The sequence below is a fragment of the Dermochelys coriacea genome, chromosome 1, assembly GCF_009764565.3.
Source record: "Dermochelys coriacea isolate rDerCor1 chromosome 1, rDerCor1.pri.v4, whole genome shotgun sequence".
NCBI classification, from domain to species: Eukaryota; Metazoa; Chordata; order Testudines; family Dermochelyidae; genus Dermochelys; species Dermochelys coriacea.
The window spans coordinates 87312863-87328986 of NC_050068.2; the positions used below are offsets into that span (position 1 = coordinate 87312863).

The 16124-nt window shown below is 39.1% G+C and overlaps 1 long non-coding RNA gene across 1 annotated transcript; it reads left to right on the top strand.

Moving 5' to 3' along the window:
- The first annotated feature begins 601 nt into the window (after positions 1-601).
- On the top strand, positions 602-14728 carry LOC122457646. Its single transcript, XR_006277294.1, has 3 exons — positions 602-916; positions 7070-7079; positions 14718-14728. It is a non-coding gene; the product is annotated as an uncharacterized LOC122457646 (long non-coding RNA).
- Positions 14729-16124: the final 1396 nt, after the last annotated feature.

Below are 16124 nucleotides of genomic sequence, written 5' to 3' on the forward strand. Positions count from 1 at the left end.
CCAAGTTTGGGAAACACTGTTCTAGGTGTTTGCAAATCAATTCCTTAATTACTTGCTCCATTATTTTTCTACGTACTGAAGTTAAGCATACTGGTCTCTAATTCCCTGGGTTGTCCTTATTACCTTTTATAATCTAACTTGTGTAAGTAATTTCTAACTTGTTCTTTCCCTATTTTAGCCTCTGATCCTACTTCATTTTCACTGGCATTCATTAAGTTAGATGTCCAGTTGCTACTAATTTTTTTGGTGAAAACTAAAACAAACAAGTCAATTAGCACTTCTGCCATTTCCATATTTTCTGCTATTATTTCCCACCTCTCACTGAGTAATAGGCCTACCCTGTCTTAGGTCTTCCTGTATTTGTAGAATGTTTTCTTGTTATGCTTTCTGTCTCTAGCTAATTTAATTTTGTTTTGTATCTTGGCCTTTCTAATTTTGTCCCTAAATACTTGTGTTTTTTTATATATATCCATACTTTGAAATTGGACTTAATTTCCACTTTTTGTAAGACTATTTTTTTGAGTTTCAGATCATTGAAGGTCTCCTGGTTAAGACAGGGTGGTCTTTTGTCATACTTTCTATCTTTCCTATGACCTGGGATAGTGTGCTTTTGTGCCCTTAATAGTGTCTCTTTAAAAAACTACTAACTGTCTTGAACCGTTTCCCCCCTTAGACTTGCTTCCCTTGGGATCTTACCTAACAACTCCCTGAGTTTGATAAAGTCTGCTTTCTTGAAACCCATTATCTTTATTGTGCTTTTTTCCCTCCTACCACTCCTTTGAATCATGAACTCTATCATTTCATGATCACTTTCACCCAAGCTGCCTTCCACTTTTAAATTCTCAACCAGTTCCTCCCTATTTGTCAAAATCAAATCTAGAATGGCCTCTCCCCTAGTAGTTTTCTCCACCTTCTGGTGGAGAAAAGTATGTCAAAAGAACTTGGTAGGGAGATCTAAATCCTGGGTTTCAACTCAGTTATAGTCTTCATTTCTACTTCTTGTGACACTGCATATTCGCTCCTAGATTAATTATAGGACCCTAAATATGTGCATAATTACTATAGCATAGCCATAGCTACTCTATAGTTTAAGGCCAAAGTTAGCTTTTCATTACCAGATCAATTTTCAAACTAAACTACTAATCCACACTCCTGAGTCTGACAGAAAGGAACTTCTTCCTGAACATTTCCATGCTGCATTTATCCCAGGAAAATATTTTTTTTGACATTTAATAGAGTAATATTTTAAAATTATAGAAGATAGAGTAAAAGTTTAAAATTATGAGCCAAGATTTTCAAAAGTGATTAGCAAGGTTTGGTGCCTCCATTTTTGTATATACCACTTCAGAAACCTTAGGAAGGTCCGATTTTTTGATGGAGAGAATTCAGCTTGTTTTGTTTTGTTTAAGTCGGCCTTTTATGGGGCTCTGATTTGGGTACTCCCTAGTCACTAATTGCTTCTGAAAATTTTCCCCTTAATTCATTTTGAAAAATTGTCTCACCTTTGTTGGCTTATGGTATCTTCAGAACGAGTTGTCTTGGAACTTCATTTGTAAAGATTTAGCCTTGCATAGGAAAAATACCTTTCATATTTTGTAGGATACTGGGGAAGAATACGAAGGCATGATAAAATCAATTTGTGATGCCCAGAAAGAGCAGTCTCATAGCTTTTATGCTGAGTGGAATGAAAAGGAGGCAAAAGAAAGGTGAAATGATCCTCAGCAATACAGCCAGTGTGCAGCACCACTTTTCTGATGCTAAACACAAATATTCCAAGGGTTACTGAATCTGCAACGCTAGCTTGCTGGAGTGATGTCAATACCTTGTATTTATGTGTTCACCATGTAAGAAAATCTTACTTGCTTGTCTGATGTCAGTGTACAGATTTCTGAGTTTCATAGCTCACCACAGCTGTCTTTTTGGAATTATGAAAAGGAACAGAGGTCTGTGTGGTCACTGCTTCAGAAACTCTCTCTTGCTCGACTGATATCAAAGGCTGCAGTACTGGCTTAGCATCTGTAAATTGCTGAGATTATATTAAGGCACAGCTTGGAATGGTCACTGCTTCTCCACCTGTAGGTTCCTGCACTGCAGTCAAGATGTGGACCTGTGTGCAGATACCTATTTAGCACTAGAGCTGGTTTTAAAAATTGCAGAAAAATGTGAAAATTTCAAACTTGACTTGCAAAACAATCATTACAATTTTGAGTTTAAAAATTTTTGATTAGTCTGCAAATTTGTTGACAGCCAAAATTTTGACAATTCCAAACAGTTGGACCAGCTCTATTCAGCACCAATCATGCTGGAGTAATGAAAGGACTCATTTCTGTTAATTTGCCCTGAATGAGGACAAAACAAAATGTGACAAATAGCAAGGAAGTAGCATGGCTTCCAGACTGATTAAATCAGAGCTTTTTCAGATGTGAAATGGTTTGGGGAAATACTGCTATGCTGGGTTACAGTCTGTGTTGTTCACATATAGCTGAACAGAACACAGGGAAATTTTATAAAACAAATGTCCTTTTTTGGCACTTTCAGTATGGCAAACAGTAGTCATAAATGCTTGTGACTTATTTTTTAATATTGTAAAATTCTTCACCATTATATGTGAGTCAGGGACTGCTTAGAGAAAACAATATTCCCACAAATACTCCCATTTTCTTGCCCATCCCTTTTTTTTGTCCACACTGAAGATAGAAACCTGAATGTTAACAGCTTTCTGATCTACCTAAGCCTAAGAACCACAGGCTTCAGATTTTCTAAATGTTTCTGTCTTTCCCAAGTCTTTATCTATTTTTTCACTAATACATTTCTTGAATAAGAGAGTTATATTATGTATCTTTAAGCAATAGTTTGAGAGTTAGGGTGCTAGTGGATTTGTTATAAGCAAAATTATGTTACTCAGTAGAAGAAGACAAAACTTTAATTATTTTACTGCAATGCCCTGATTTATCAGTGATCTTGAACACATAGCTATCTCTATTTTAATGAAATATATTGCAGAGTCCAGATATGAAAGACATGAGGTAGAATCTAATACAATCCTTCTCTATTAATTTTAATCATGTCTGAGTGCACCAAAAAAATTGACAAATACAGAAAATGATCACTGAAATACAATTCATTTTTCTATTAAATAATAATCTAGAGCTAAAATAACTTATCAAAATGTGGTTGATATTTCTTCCTCTGAGATTCAGAACCTATTTAAAGTAATGCAAGATCACACTATTTTTTGCACACCAAGATACATATTGTACTCTAAATGCTATTCTCTCTATGGTCCTATTAACATAAAAATTTCCATTGCTTTAAAGATAATTTAATATAGAAATCAAATCTTAGAGTTTTACTCTATATGTGAACAGTACCATAAGTGTAGAAAATGTTTTACTGTTTAGTGTCTACTTCAGGCTTTGTCTACTTTGAGATTGTAACACTCTAGTGTAGCTGCACTGGTGCGATCCCTACTGGAGACATCATTTATACAGGCACAGCCTGAAACCAGGCTAAATCACACCAAGTGTGCCTGTGCCAGCCATGTCTGTTGAAATATTTGCTTATAAAAATCAAAAGATGTATTGGAACACTTCAAGAAATTCCTCCAGAGCAGGACTTAACTTCCTGTTAGCCCTTTCTACCCTGTCCACATCTTCCCACTAGCTCCAGAACACAGATGACACAAAATATCAAAACAGCATTACCTATTGGTAAAGATACACTACTCTTAGGGTTTGCACTGTTGGTATAGAAAAGGCGGAGCTGCCAGTAGGACCTTCCCTGAAGGTCCCTTGGACTAGGAGCTTGTCTAAAATAGCCCAGGCAGGCCTGTTGACTTTCAAGGAACACTGCAGTAACAATCACATGGAGCTCTCTTGTTTTAGACTACTTGTTAAGGGCTAAATTAAAAGAAAACGTAGCTCTTTATTCATCAAAGGAATAGGAAGTCAATGGGACTGTTTGTGGAGTAGAGTTCTATGCAGTATGAATAAAGTTATCAGAATCTGTCCCTCATTCCATTTTATTAAAAGGGATCCAAAATGTACATTAATCTTATAAAATTATTTCCTAAAATTAGAAAACAGTTCATTTAACTAGCTTGATTAAAATCCGAATGCTTAAAAAAACTCCCATACCTTGCCTCAATATTTAATAGACTTTAAGGCCAAAAGGAACCACTACTATTATCTAGTCTGATCTTCTGAATAACAGAGGCCAAAGAACCTCACTCAGTAAACGCTATATCAAGTCCATAGCTTTTGTCTGAGCTATAGCATACCTTATAGAAGGACTTGAAGTGGTGGAGAATCCACACCCTCCCTAGATAAATTATCCCAGTAGTGAGATACTCCCTTAGAAATGTACACCTTATTTCTAGTCTGAATTTCTTTTCAGTTTCTAACCTTGGATCTTGTTAAGCCTTTTTCTTCTAGAGCAGTGTTTCCCAAACTTGGGACGCCGTTTGTGGGCCGGGACAGTTTTTTACCTGCCACGTTCAAAGGTTTGGCCGATCGCGGTTCCCACTGGCCGTGGTTCACTGTGCTCAGCCAATAGGGGATGCAGGAAGCGGCAGCCAGTATGTCCCTCGGCTCTCGCCACTTCCCGCAGCCCCCATTGGCCGGGCACAGTGAACCGCGGCCAATGGGAGCCGCAGTCAGCCAAACCTGTGGATGTGGCAGGTAAACAAACCAGCCCGGCCCACCAGGGGCTTTCCCTGGAAAAGTGGCCTCCCAAGTTTGGGAAACACTCTTATAGAGCAAAGAGACCTCTCTTCTATATCTTCCTAATATAGGTTTCAGAGTAGCAGCCGTGTTAGTCTATATTCGCAAAAAGAAAAGGAGTACTTGTGGCACCTTAGAGACTAACAAATTTATTAGAGCATAAGCTTTCGTGAGCTACAGCTCACTTCATCGGATGCATTTGGTGGAAAAAACAGCCAAATGCATCCGATGAAGTGAGCTGTAGCTCACGAAAGCTTATGCTCTAATAAATTTGTTAGTCTCTAAGGTGCCACAAGTACTCCTTTTCTTTTTCCTAATATAGGTCCTTGTAGACAGATATCAAGTCATATCTTAACCTATTCTGGGCTAAGGTAATTAGGTGGAGCTTCTTAAGCCTCTCACTATAAGGTGTGTTTTCCAGACCTCAGATTGTTCCTACAGCTTTTTTCTGAACCCTTTCCAACTTTTCTACATCCTTTTTGAAGTGTTAAACCCAGAACTGAACATAATATTTCAGTAGTGGTTTCACTAATGTAATATACAAAGGTAATACTCCCCACTCCGATTCCCGCTTGGTATTCCTCTGATTTCACATCTGAGGATTGTGTCACCTTCTTTTTCCATTAACACTAAACTGGCTGAAAAGTGAAAATGCTTCCATTTCTCATCAAGAGGCCTGATCCTGAGAGTTCTCAACTCCTGCTGTCTGCAATGGAAGCTGAAGATGCTCAACACAATATATGAGGTACTTGGTTTACAATCCACAGCTCCAATCAGATAGTGCTCCTGTATAATCCCCCTGGGCTTTTTATGACTCAAACCTGTACAAAAGTAACTCAGAATGAAATGAGGCTTTCATTAAACTCTTTTCTTTTTAGTATGAAAATAGAAGCCAAACAGAATTCTATACAAACGCAAGTGAGCATATGGAAGCTAAATACTATTCCCATGTAGCTCAGCATTTCCAGTTGTCACCCTAAGTGTTTCCATGACACATACAATGTTGAATCTTTATAATTAAAACAAAAGCTATATTCACATTTGAAGTTGAACTTCATTCTTATTGTTGTATTAAAAGATCTGTGTTATTCAAATCCTCATTTATATATAATATATTATTTTGAACTGGCAAAATATGCTATTATGACTGAATGCTGTATGCCTACACATTAACTAAAAAACTTGTTAGAAAATGTCCCAAGGCTTAGAGAACTCACTTATCCCTTCTTATACAGGTAGCATGGGACAAAACATTAGGCTGTCACTAAAACAGTATCTTAGAGTTCCGACCCTATTTTTTTCTTGTTCCTGATAGGCAGTGAGCAGCAGGACTAATTTGTTCACTCTCTTGCACTTGGCTGATATTGCAGAAGACAGATGGTTCTCACAAATTGTCAGTCTCACACAGTAGATTTTTTTTTCTCCTTGAGGCAGAGAAGGATTTACCAGTCTCTGTGAGAAAGAGAGAGAGAGAGAGAGTTAAATACCATCCTGATAAAAGAATGACTAGATTTCAGAGTAGCAGCCGTGTTATTCTGTATCTGCAAAAAGAAAAGGAGTACTTGTGGCACCTTAGAAACTAACAAATGTATTTGAGCATAAGCTTTCGTGAGCTACAGCTCTGTAGCTCACGAAAGCTTATGCTCAAATAAATTTGCTAGTCTCTAAGGTGCCACAAGTACTCCTTTTCTTTTTGAGAATGACTAGAGAGATGGCAGGTACCTCACAACGTATAGTTGCTGCCTACTGCACTCAAAACAGAAAGGGTATTCCTACCTTGTCATGGGCTTTTTAGAGGTTTAGAGGGGTCTTACCACTCCAGATTTTCTTTGTGATATTAGTGATGCAGGATATAAGAAGCCATGCAGAAGGAAGAGTGATAGACTGCTTCCTGACAGTGCTCTGGCACTGCCCTCACTTTTGTCTCCTCCTAAAGCTCTAAGGCACCCCCCCCTTGACCAATCCGCTGCCTCAGTTGTGTCCACTGCTTTAAATAGCAGTGCAGTGCCAGGGGGCAGAGAGATCATAGGAGCTGGCATAGGAAAAGGGAAGAAATCACACACACGCATACACAAAGAAAAAGGGAGACACCACAGACAGGGAGAAATACAGAATGGGGAGAGAGAAATAACTGAATAGAAAGGGGATAGGAGACAAAGGATGAAGGTAAAGGAAATGCTATGATCATATGTGAAAAAAAATGTAATTTCAGTTCAAAGGAAGATAAAATAGATACAAAGAGCCTGATTCCTCACTGCTTTTCACATTCTGCAGTCATTTACACCAATGCAAAAAAGATATAAAATATTACAGATCAGAATGCATCAGTCCAGAAAAAGGAAAAAAAGAAAAAAAAATGTGTGGGAGCTAATTCTTCACAAAAAAAGGAGAAAATAAGATTGGAAGAGGAGTTCTGGGGCAGATAGGAGGGAGGAAATGGTGACCTATAAAAAGAAAAAAATGAAATCTAGAAGGGACATTTGTTTTTATGATAAATATATTTTAAAAAAATAAAGGAACATTGAAATATTTATATGCTCCTAAATATTTTTCCTAAAGTAAGGAAAATCCTATAGCACCCTGTAGAGTAGCACCCTGTAGAATGCATTTGTTTGTGTTCTTTTTTAAAAAAATAGTTATGTATCATTTGGCTCTATTACAATGACTGGCTGCTCAGGACTCAAATTTTATATATATAAATACATGAACGACTAACTGGCATTCTCCTGTAATTACAGGAAAGGTGTTCCGCAGAAAGCAGGTTGGTATTTATCTGTCATGAAAGCATGTATTTTGAACCTAAATAGGTTGACTGTGTTGTAATGCGTGCTCACCATCAGAGCATGCCCCCCCCCGCATTATTGCAAGGGTCTTCATCTTCAGACCCCTGTAGGCCATCTGCTAATGTGCACACCTCAAACTTGCAGTTGAGTAGCATCTAATTCAGATCCCTTTGGGGGCACAAAAACTCAGACTAATCATAGAATATCAGGGTTGGAAGGGACCTCAGGAGGTCATCTAGTCCAACCCCCTGTTCAAAGCAGGATCTATCCCCAATTTTTGCCCCAGATCCCTAAATGGCCCTCTCAGGGATTGAACTCACAACCCTGGGTTTAGCAGACCAATGCTCAAACCACTGAGCTATCCCTGTCTACAGTCTCTTATTAAATCAGCTTTTCCCTGGATCTGTCTTCAATCTCCTTTCACAATCAGTCTGGAGTTGTCTTCTCCAGCTCTGGAGTGAGCACTGGCCCCCTCAGGCTAAATTCCTGAGGTGTTTCATAGAATCATAAAATATCAGGGTTGGACGGGACTTCAGGAGGTCATCTAGTCCAACCCCTTGCTCAAAGCAGGACCAATCCCCAACTAAATTATCCCAGCCAGGGCTTTGTCAAGCCTGACCTTAAAAACTTCTAAGGCAGGAGATTCCACCACCTCCCTAGGTAACCCCTTACAGTGCTTCACCACCCTCCTAGTGAAAAAGTTTTCCTAATATCCAACCTAAACCTCCCCCAATGTTTTCCAATTTTTCCACATCCTTCTTGTAGTGTGGGGCCCAAAACTGGACACAGTACTCCAGATGAGGCCTCACCAATGTCGAATAGAGGGGAACGATCCCATCCATCGATCTGCTGGCAATACCCCTACTTATACATCCCAAAATGCCATTGGCCTTCTCGGCAACAAGGGCACACTGTTGACTCATATCCAGTTTCTTGTCCACTGTAACCCCTAGGTCCTTTTCTGCAGAACTGCTGCCTAGCCATTCGATCCCTAGTCTGTAGTGGTGCATGGTGTTTGTTCTTCTGTAATTGCTAGCTCAACTCCTTCACAAAACATTTTCTTCTTTTTGTGCTCCTCCCTTACGACAGAACTCTATCCCTTTTGTGAGGTCAGGAATGTATTAAGTTATCACATAATGTTTCCTAGTACTACCCCTCTGGATGAGAAGTAATTAATTAATTATGGCACAGGTACAGCAGATGTAATTTATTGGCTCATATCCTATCATGGGATAGAAAGGGCTATTACCCCATCACAAATTCTCTTCCATGTTTCTGTATTTTATTTTATTTTCTGGCAAATGGCCAATTTCAAACAAAAGTAGAGTGGGGGCTGTTTGGGGGAGGTCACCTGATTGGGGTCTTCAATCCAAGAAGACTCTACAGTTCAGGGCTAGTCTGATTTCCCTTTCTTTGACTTTGCTGAAGTTATACCAGCCACTGATTTGGTTGTGTATGATTGTTACAGCTCCAAATACAAATTGATTACTCCTTTCTTCTATATGTAATTGGGCTGCACTCCAGTTTGAGGGTATGTCAACACCCTTTCCAGATATCAAGGTTCTGTAAATATAGCTGTGTAACAAATTACATAACTGATGTAGGGTTTATGCTTCAAAGTTAAAATCTGTTTTTAGCTAAATTTACTGAAGTCAATGGGATTGAATGGGTGTAATTGACGATAGAATTGAAGACTTGTCTACATGGTGCAGCAATGCACAGCAGAGGGATGTGAATTCTAATGCACACCAATCTGTTGCACCGTAAGTGACCTCTGTAGACCCTGACACTAGGGAACTTTTAGTCTGTACCAGCAGGGTCTACGTAGGCCAGTTAGTGTGCAACATGTTGGTGCGCATTAGAATTCACACCCCTTTAGTGCAGGTTGCAGCACCATGCAGATAAGCCTTGAGTCCACTACTTCAAAATCAATATGTGTATGTTGTGAATGGAAATGTTTTTATGTTCCTGCATTAAAATCCTTGATCCTCTCAGTATCAAATTTTCTATTTTGTATTGCCAAGTTACTGAATTCATATCAGCCTGTTAAACTTGTATTAAAAAGTAGATTAGGCAATTAAGACAAAGTAGAGCTTCTACGAAACAACCAAAACCATATTAGAAAATATCCCAAGGATTCCAAAACTTATTTTACGTATCAAAAAAGAGATATCTATTTCAAAATTCTGGTTAAACAAGACAAAATTTGGGCTACTTTGCCCCCTTATCTACTGTTTGCATTTCAGAGTTCCCATGTAAGGGTTTATGAACTCAAATTATTCCCCATTGCTTCCTTTTTAACTACTCCATTTCTGCTGAACATACCAGATCCTGTCTTATGTATCTAATTAATGTGTTAATATTGTAGCAAGGGCATTTCAGAAAATGCTGTAGAACGAAGACATTGCACAGTCTGGGCAAACTCCATCAGTTTAATGCGGCCAGTTCCATGCTTAATCCTTTCCTAGTCTTGCACATATCACAGCGTAACATGGCTGAACTGCTCTTTTTCTAACTTTCTTCATTTTCACAGTCAAATGTATTGCATCAGGTCCTGAGTAAGGCAGACATACATCACCAGTGACTGAGCATGTTGAAAACAAAGCAAGTGAAAAAGTAATACTGAGGCCTGAGGACCATCTGAATATTTTATGAACTATTGAGAATCCAAATATCAGAGTTTGTGATTAAAGTATGGAAACCCTTCAGGTGTCCTTTTGTGTTTTTTCACTGTGTTACTTTGATAAACAATGCTTTTAAAATGCATCTTTTCAATCTCCTTGAAAAAAATTTGTTTAGTGATTTTAAATTTAACACACACCAATAATTCCCTGAGACCTTCTAAACAACAAAGAGCTTGACCAGCCCCCTTAAGTACTATGAATAAGGAGTGATTTCAAAGGCATCCCTTGACAGGAAAGTTGTGGGTGATTTTTGGTAAAACAAGTTTATTACTGAGTTCCTATTCATTTGATAAAGAATCCTCTTTTGTACTGAGTGACTCCGGTGGAAAAATCTACTCTAGGTTAGCATAGGTGGGAAACTGGACTATTGATCCTGATCATGGACCTTCTGTAACAGGAGACAGGAGAAAAGTGGGCCTGATTATTTACTTCCTTGCATTTGGTGGTGGAACTCGTATCTGTTCAAAGTGGGTGCAAAAATTACAAAATCAAAATGTAGCATTTTCATTTATGTTGTGAAGGAGAATCAAGCCTGTTATGTTGATATAAAACAAGTATCAAACACCAGGTCTACCTGGCATACTCAGACTCTACAGAATCTAGTCCTTCATTGTTTTGTGAAGTGAACCTTCAAAATGTGAAGTGAAGTACACTGTTGTCTTCGTTAGTCTGCAGACAGTGCTAAAACAATGACTCTGGGACACGTGAACTCAACAGCTCCCATTAATCTAATTGGCAGTGTTGACCCTGAAGACTAGTAGTAGCCTTTTATGTACCATCATTTAATTATTTTATTGGTGATGATTTTATCAGATGGGATGAGTTAGCGGGAAGGAAGAGGAATTGGAAGTTGATGTACCAAGGGAAATGCAGAGGTAGACAAGAGGGGTGATAGAAACATAGAGATGTGAAAGAAACAGAGAAGAAGGAGGGGTAAGGAGAAAAGGAGAAAAAACACTAGGCAGAAACAGTGGTGATCCTGAGGGTGAGAATATATCGCCCCCCATCCAGTAATGCTAAGTGCAGCTTTACATATAGACCATGATCTTTGCGCAAATTTTCCACTGCCAGCTGCAGGCCCTTCATTTATGTCCTGGATCATGGACCATAATTAAAAATAGAATTAAACTGGACCATTGGCTCATTTCCTGAAAGGCCAGATTGCCAAGTGAGGCTTTTCTGTGATGCTCAGAGCAGTGCTAATGCTCAAAGCAGTGCTTCAGTTGAAAAAGAGCTGATACACTGAAGAATGTTTGTGAATGGAGGGGAATTAAAAGAGAAAGATAAAAATCTTGAAAGAAGCTTGAAAAAAGGTATTTTCAATCCCTATTAAATTGAGTTTAGAAATATGTATACCGGCTGTGCATTGGAAATAAAGTACCTAAAATATTTTAATGGCCGCTAAATGGACATTTATCGGACTCAGTGTAATTTAATGTTTAAAACCTTGGGGTTTTTTTGTGGGGGAAGTCCATTGGGCAATCAAACAGAAATGTTTGAAAGAAAAAATCCCCACACACTTCAAGTAATAATCATATGGACTATCAGCCAGCATAATTTCATCCTGAACCAATGCATGACTGATTTCTTTATTCTGTTTAATAAATATTATTTCCTATGAGTTAATATTAGAAATGGGAGAATTAAGTATGTAAAACTGTGGTATTACCAGCTTGCTTTTGGAGATTTAGCAAAAGTCTGAGTATCTGATTTAATATCAAGCAGCAGAACCATCTGTATAAACAAAGTTATACAAATTTGGAAGTCATTTCCAAAAAAGAGAGAGGAAGTAGATGCCATATATGGAATAAATCAATCCACTATAGAAAGATGTATAAATAGTTTTTTTAATGTGTTCTCAAGAATTTCAAGGAAAGGATTATCTCCTAACTAGGGCTGGCGAGAAAACAAAATCCTTCTTGTGAACAAATTAGAGCTTTAAAATTTGGTTTTGCTCCACATCAGTGTGAAATCAAGTTGATCTTATGAAAATTTTCACAAAAATGCACAATAGAGTCTCAGACACAATGACCATTCCAGAATAACCAAAAACCCAATGATTATGACACTCACTTGGGATGTGGGAGACCTAAGTTCCAGTCCCTGCTCTTCTTAATTTATACTAGGGACTCGAGCAGGTCTCTCACTTCCCAGGTGAGTCTCTTTCTCTCTCCAGAAAGTCTATCCCAGACATGAGGGAGTGTTGTTGAACCCAGTATGTTTCCACAAAGAAAAAAAATGCTTTGGACAAATTGGTATTTTACAATGGGGAAAAAATGTTTCTTTGTCAAATTCCTGCCCAGGGCTACTCTTAGGCCATAAAGAAATGAATCGTTTGTATGATTGGCCTCCATTTCTTTTTTCTTTCTTCATATGAAATCTCATCTTAATGAATTGCAAACTGAGAGACAAAACTGTTGGAACATCTTCCCCAGGCCCTTTTGTTAATTTTGTAAGCACCAAAGAGAATTATTTCTCTCATATTTATTTAAACAATAGTTCTGGTAGATTAAATTAATGCCTTATTATGTTAACCTACTGCAATATCAATGTGATACAAACGTTAAGCATGCTACTGCTAACCAAAACTTTCATAGTTAAACACAGATAATTAAATTGCTGATTTAGAAATATCTGTCCTTTGTGTTGCTTGGAGTCAATTATAAAAGAGTCAGTTTTTAACTTATTTCAGTCCTGCATCTACCTGTCTGTTTTTCTCAGAACATAGATGCTGACTTGATTCATTCCAGGCTAATTATGTTGTAGCTTCAACCAGGTGCTATTTGAACTTATCTTTGATGATGCTGGTGTGTGTCTGTGTGTGTAATAATTAATACAGATTCTCACATCTATTGACTGTGGAATTTATTTTTTTCATTATTTTTCTTCTGCATCAACAGGCATCTGAGATGTTTCTGACATTTCAAGTAAATCTTACCAATTTCTTCATTCCCTCTAAATGTCCATTTCCACAAATATATCATTTTGATTGTAGCATGGAATTAATGGTCCTAAGAACACAAGTGTTAATTGTTAGTCCACCAAAATCAATGGCGTAACACCACTCAGAGGAGAACTGGCCCCATTGGCTCTTGCTGGCTTTTAGTCTGTTTCCAGGTGGACTGGTTGCCTGTCTGTCAGTGACTGTGTAAAACAAGTTGTTATACTAGGGAAAATTAAAAGTAGTAGTAGGCAATTTTTTTCAGATTAATAGTTGATTTGCCAAAATGTGCAGTTTTGGATAGATCTTCAACTATTTGTGAACTTGACATGAATTCATCAAAGAGATTCATAAAGGAAAACAAAATCAGGCTAGATTTATAAAATGGGATGGTGTGGGGGCAGGGACTGGAACCTGCACGTCTTCCCCTGCTGTGCATTCTAATCAGTGGACTCTAGATTCTCTCTCTCTCTCTCTCTCTCTTTCTCTCTGATCAAATATCTAATCAAGTATTTCACACAAAGTGGAACAATTTCAACAGGAGAGAAACCTTAGAATATCCTGAAGCCTGGTAGTTAAAGCACACACCTGAGAGAGATGCAACTTGAGTTGAAGTTCTTGATCCAGAGTGGAGATTCAAACCAATGTGTGCTATAACCCAGATGAGCATCCTAACCAGTGGACTAAAGGTTATGTATCCCCTTCATCTCGGTTTTGGAATGAAACCCTTCATTTCCTTTGCTCTTATTAAAAACAACAGAAATTCAACATTTGGTTTTAAATCAAACCAAATGTTTCATTCAACTGCTGGAGAACCATGTAATTAGTTATTGATCCAGCTCTGCTTCCCAGTTTCTCACTATAAGACAGCCCAAGTGCCAGGATCCCCATGTATTTTTTCCCTTCCACTCTTTAAGGGCTTTATAGTGCTGGATGCTCCTAACCTTTAACAGATATTATCAGCTGTGAAGATGTCCCTATTTTTAACACCACCAATCATTCTCACAGCTTTGTATGATGGAAAGCTATCTCCAGATAGGTTTCGAAGTAGCAGCCGTGTTAGTCTGTATTCGCAAAAAGAAAAGGAGTACCCGTGGCACCTTAGAGACTAACAAATTTATTAGAGCATAAGCTTTCGTGAGCTACAGCTCACTTCATCGGATGCATTTGGTGGAAAAAGCAGAGGAGAGATTTATATACACACACACAGAGAACATGAAACAATGGGTTTATCATACACACTGTAAGGAGAGTGATCACTTAAGATAAGCCATCACCAGCAGCAGGGTGGGGAAAGGAGGAAAACCTTTCATGGTGACAAGCAAGGTAGGCTAATTCCAGCAGTTAACAAGAATATCAGAAGAACAGTGAGGGGGTGGGGGTGGGAGGGAGAAATACCATGGGGAAATAGTTTTACTTTGTGTAATGACTCATCCATTCCCAGTCTCTATTCAAGCCTAAGTTAATTGTATCCAGTTTGCAAATTAATTCCAATTCAGCAGTCTCTCATTGGAGTCTGTTTTTGAAGCTTTTTTGTTGAAGTATAGCCACTCTTAGGTCTGTGATCGAGTGACCAGAGAGATTGAAGTGTTCTCCAACTGGTTTTTGAATGTTATAATTCTTGACGTCTGATTTGTGTCCATTCATTCTTTTACGTAGAGACTGTCCAGTTTGGCCAATGTACATGGCAGAGGAGCATTGCTGGCACATGATGGCATATATCACTTTGGTAGATGCGCAGGTGAACGAGCCTCTGATAGTGTGGCTGATGTGATTAGGCCCTATGATGGTATCCCCTGAATAGATATGTGGACAGAGTTGGCAACGGGCTTTGTTGCAAGGATAGGTTCCTGGGTTAGTGTTTCTGTTGTGTGGTGTGTGGTTGCTGGTGAGTATTTGCTTCAGATTGGGGGGCTGTCTGTAAGCAAGGACTGGTCTGTCTCCCAAGATCTGTGAGAGTGATGGCTCGTCCTTCAGGATAGGTTGTAGATCCTTGATGATGCGTTGGAGAGGTTTTAGTTGGGGGCTGAAGGTGATGGCTAGTGGCGTTCTGTTGTTTTCTTTGTTGGGCCTGTCCTGTAGTAGGTGACTTCTGGGTACTCTTCTGGCTCTGTCAATCTGTTTCTTCACTTCAGCAGGTGGGTATTGTAGTTGTAGGAATGCATGATAGAGATCTTGTAGGTGTTTGTCTCTGTCTGAGGGGTTGGAGCAAATGCGGTTATATCGTAGCGTTTGGCTGTAGACAATGGATCGAGTGGTATGATCTGGATGAAAGCTAGAGGTATGTAGGTAGGAATAGCGGTCAGTAGGTTTCTGGTATAGGGTGGTATTTATGTGACCATCACTTATTAGCACCGTAGTGTCCAGGAAGTGGATCTCTTGTGTGGACTGGTCCAGGCTGAGGTTGATGGTGGGATGGAAATTGTTGAAATCATGGTGGAATTCCTCAAGAGCTTCTTTTCCATGGGTCCAGATGATGAAGATGTCATCAATGTAGCGCAAATAGAGTAGGGGCATTAGGGGACGAGAGCTGAGGAAGCGTTGTTCTAAGTTAGTCATAAAAATGTTGGCATACTGTGGGGCCATGCGGGTACCCATCGCAGTGCCGCTGATTTGAAGGTATACATTGTCACCAAATGTGAAATAGTTATGGGTCAGGACAAAGTCACAAAGTTCAGCCACCAGGTTAGCCGTGACAGTATCGGGGATACTGTTCCTGACGGCTTGTAGACCATCTTTGTGTGGAATGTTGGTGTAGAGGGCTTCTACATCCATAGTGGCTAGGATGGTGTTTTTAGGAAGATCACCAATGGACTGTAGTTTCCTCAGGAAGTCAGTGGTGTCTCGAAGATAGCTGGGAGTGCTGGTAACGAAGGGCCTGAGGAGGGAGTCTACATAGCCAGACAATCCTGCTGTCAGGGTGCCAATGCCTGAGATGATGGGGCGTCTTGGATTTCCAGGTTTATGGATCTTGGGTAGCAGATATAATACCCCA